We start from the raw sequence: 3,557 nt of genomic DNA on the forward strand, positions 1-3,557 counted from the left end.
AAATGTTCCCTATTTAGATAATCTCAGTCCAAATATCATTCGTCTCCATGCAGACATTTCAGAGTTTTGCCTTTGCACAACGCCGTCACTCTGCCCCCTGCAGATCTCCTTCCAATTACACATCATACACCAACGACGAGTCCAAGTTGCATTCATTTCTGCCTTTGCCACTTCAGTTGTGGTGTTTCTTTTTTTTTTTAATGTCTCATCATTCATCATCATTAAAGAATTTTTTTTTTTTTTTTTTTTTAGCTATTAAGTCTTATTAAATCAACTGGGCATGAATTTAATTTAATAGGAAAATGGAAACAATTTTGCAATAAAAAAAATCTTCCATCGATGTGTGGAGTTTATGCTGACGTGTTTTAAGAAGATTCTTTAAGAACGGCTCAACCTTTCTCTCCTTTTAACATTACGCCTCCAGTCATGACTGAAAGTAGTTTTCCTTTCAGTTTTCCTCGGAGGCAAAAATTTGGTGCCTTAAATAAAATTCTTTGATCATAAGAGGCGACTGCCTTTAAGGGTCCTTGAACCCTCTACAGATTTATGACTTAATTCTTCTGCAATTAACAATAACTTCTGTTCATTCATGTATTATTTTTAGATTGATGAGGTCAGTGTTTGGTCTTTGAGATGGAAATGGCAAAAAAGTCTTTTGATGTGATTTCCAGAAAAAAAAAATCTATTTATTTTGCTCGATAAATTGTCTTTAGTTGTTGTTTCAGTGTCATATTTTTTTTATTATAAAATCCCACTTTTCCTAAAGAAGTGAGCAGTGCAGCCTCCTTAATGATGTGGCAGCTTCAGGTTTTTAGAGGAAAGACAGCAGGTTCATTGAACATTTTAAATATACATTTTTAATAGTATGAGACGCAGACAAATTAATTATTTGGCGTGTCACATTGATGACTTAACATCATATCTGTAAGTGTTATTATTCAGAGCCTCTTGAAACCGCTCACATATTTGAGACTGAGATCAATACAGATGACACCTTAATCCCTGAATACTGAAGAGATGTTAAACCACTTGGTGCACGGCTACGTTCACCGCCTCTGTTTCCATCCGGTGAGTTAAGCCTGGTCCTCAGACAAAAATGTAGTTTATTATCAAGTCTACTATGTGACTCTTATCCCGTGCTGACAAAGTGAATTTAGTGATTACTGCTGAAGCTCTGAGGAGAGTGCGTGGGCTGGCAAAGCCTCACGATATAATTACAGATTTGTTATTATTGTTACATCCAATGCTTACCCTACTCGACGAGCTTCAACCTGCAGTCTTCAAGTCTGAAGGGGAATCACTGTGATGTTGTGAATCCTGTTACAAGGAAGCAAAACAGCAAAAACATACAGGAATTCAAACAAACTCTTTTTACCTACCTTTATACTTTTCTTAAAATGACACTATCACCACAAGCTTTTTCAAAATGACTGCTTTGATTTTTGCCTGTGTGCTGCCCTCCTTCATCCTGGCCCTGTGGTCCTATACTGTCTCTATTATAGGGTTATAAACAAAGTAACCAAAATTAGAGCAGCCCAGTTGTCAGGGCCAATCCCAGATGTGGGCGTTGAGAGGGACCATGGTGCAGTATAATTTAGTCCAGGGGCCACTCACTCGCACGTAACCCCCCCCCCTCCTCCCCCACTGAAAAAAAAACAAAAAACTTTACAGATTTACTTTGTTTTTTTCCTATGAGAAGATGTGCAGGAATTTTTATTTGTGTCATGATGAGTGTTTGTTTCAACCATACGGAGAAGTTATGTTTTAAAATAATGTACTGCTAGTGAGAGTGCGTATGTTGGCTGCTGATTTAAGATGGAGAGAAAAGAAAAAGAGTGGGAGAGCGAGGTTCTTGTTTACCATGGCAGTAAAACAGGGGTCATTCTGACAAGATGAAATAAGGGAGTTGAAGCTGCATTCCATTTTCCAGGCTCGGTGCGTAACTTCTGTACGCTATATACTAAAATTATAGCTGGAAGAGTAAAATAAATGACTCGAAGTTCGCAAACATCACGTGATCTGCAGTTGGAAAAGGAAAAGAGTGAGAACGATAAGCAGACAGGAGTGGAGCTTTTTGTCTCCATGGCTCCAGCAGGACACGGCCTTCACATTTTAGACTCGGATGTAGACAAAACAGGAAATTTGGGGGGCATCTGGGCAGCAGTCGAGCCTTTGACCCTTGAACTGCAGCGCTCCCTGTCTTTGAAGTCAGGAGAGAGAATCACAAGCAATTACAGGCAATGCCCGGTGTGTTCCCTTGAACAGCAGCCTCCGCTGTGTAAACAGAGTCAGAGCTCTCCGAGTGTGTTTGGGAGAGCTGTGGGTGTAGTCCTCTTCAAGTTCATCATCTCTGCTCTGGTTCAACTTTGTTTTGACTCACACTGACCCACACACTGTGCACAGTTGGGGTTCGGTACAGAATCGGTGCAGGATACCAAGCAAGTATAAAGCAAAACCACTTATGCAAATAAGCATCAGTATTTCCAACATCATGCTTTAGTTTAAAGATCACACCGGCCGGGCTGCGTTCACAGCTCCCACCATGGCCTTAAAAGGAAGCTGCCAAGAATTTCTGCTGCATTTGACTGTGTGTGTGTGTGTGTGTGTGTGTGTGTGTGTGTGTGTGCGCGTGTGTGTGTGCGTGTGCGTGTGCATGTGTGTGTGGGTGCATGTGTACAGAATTACTCATGTTGTGAGGACATAGATCTATTTAAACACCTCCCTCTCTGACGGCAAAAAAAAAAAAGTCTCCATTAAATTTTACGGTGAACATTTGGCTCCAGGTTAGCGTTACAGTTCGGATCAGTCTCCAGTAAATTAATTTAAGTCAATGTAGTGCAGAAACACAACTCTCTGTGTGTGTCTGAAAGCATCTTGGATTGCCCTCGACTTGGTGGCAAATACTCCAACCTCCTCGGAGATTGTCACCTCTGTTGAACATCTCGCTCCGTCCTCTGCTGTCATCTGCTCCTGTTTGTCACCACCAGCAAACTGAAGGCAGATCAATAAAATCATATAAAGCAATTTATTATCTGTTAATGTGCCACAACTAAAAGCAGATTCAGTTATTTTACAGCTTTTTTCTAGACTGGGAACTGCTTTTTGAAACATTGGATGCCAACATGTATTTAATGATGTATCCTGTTGTCTGGCTGTTACATAAATCAAAAATAATACTGTGGACTTTTACTACCAGAGTACTGTGGACAGTACAGACAGTGCTCAAGGCAACACTTTGGACAGTCTGGTGCTAATATTAGGCATAATAAGTCTGTTTACGAGAATACTGCCACGTGAAAAACAACACTACTTTTGAAGCTCCATTAGGAGGTTATCAAATCTGATAAATGGCCCCATGAGATGTCACTTGAGTTCATGTTGGCAGCAGCCAAAGAAGGCAAGTTTGAAAACATAAAAAGAAAAATCATGTGGACTAAATAAGTGAGCCTGTGATCTTCGTGGAGCGGCTCGAGGCTACGTTAGCCACTACCAACATAACACACTTCGACGTCCAACCGAACTGTTGGCTGTTGAGTTGTATTGTGGGTAATGTAGGT

The 3,557-nt window shown here is 40.7% G+C and overlaps 1 protein-coding gene across 1 annotated transcript in view; it reads left to right on the plus strand.

Moving 5' to 3' along the window:
• Positions 1-719, plus strand: part of tmem208 (transmembrane protein 208) — a 5,598-nt gene extending 4,879 nt beyond the window's left edge. Inside the window, exon 6 of the mRNA XM_069173850.1 lies at positions 1-719. This exon is cut by the window's left edge and continues 319 nt beyond it. The gene's annotated coding sequence lies outside the window, so the exon portion shown is untranslated.
• The last annotated feature ends 2,838 nt before the right edge of the window (positions 720-3,557 follow it).

This window comes from Embiotoca jacksoni, unplaced genomic scaffold (genome assembly GCF_022577435.1).
Source record: "Embiotoca jacksoni isolate LCO1_2020_lvr unplaced genomic scaffold, fEmbJac1.0.p SCAF_6, whole genome shotgun sequence".
NCBI lineage: Eukaryota > Metazoa > Chordata > Actinopteri > Embiotocidae > Embiotoca > Embiotoca jacksoni.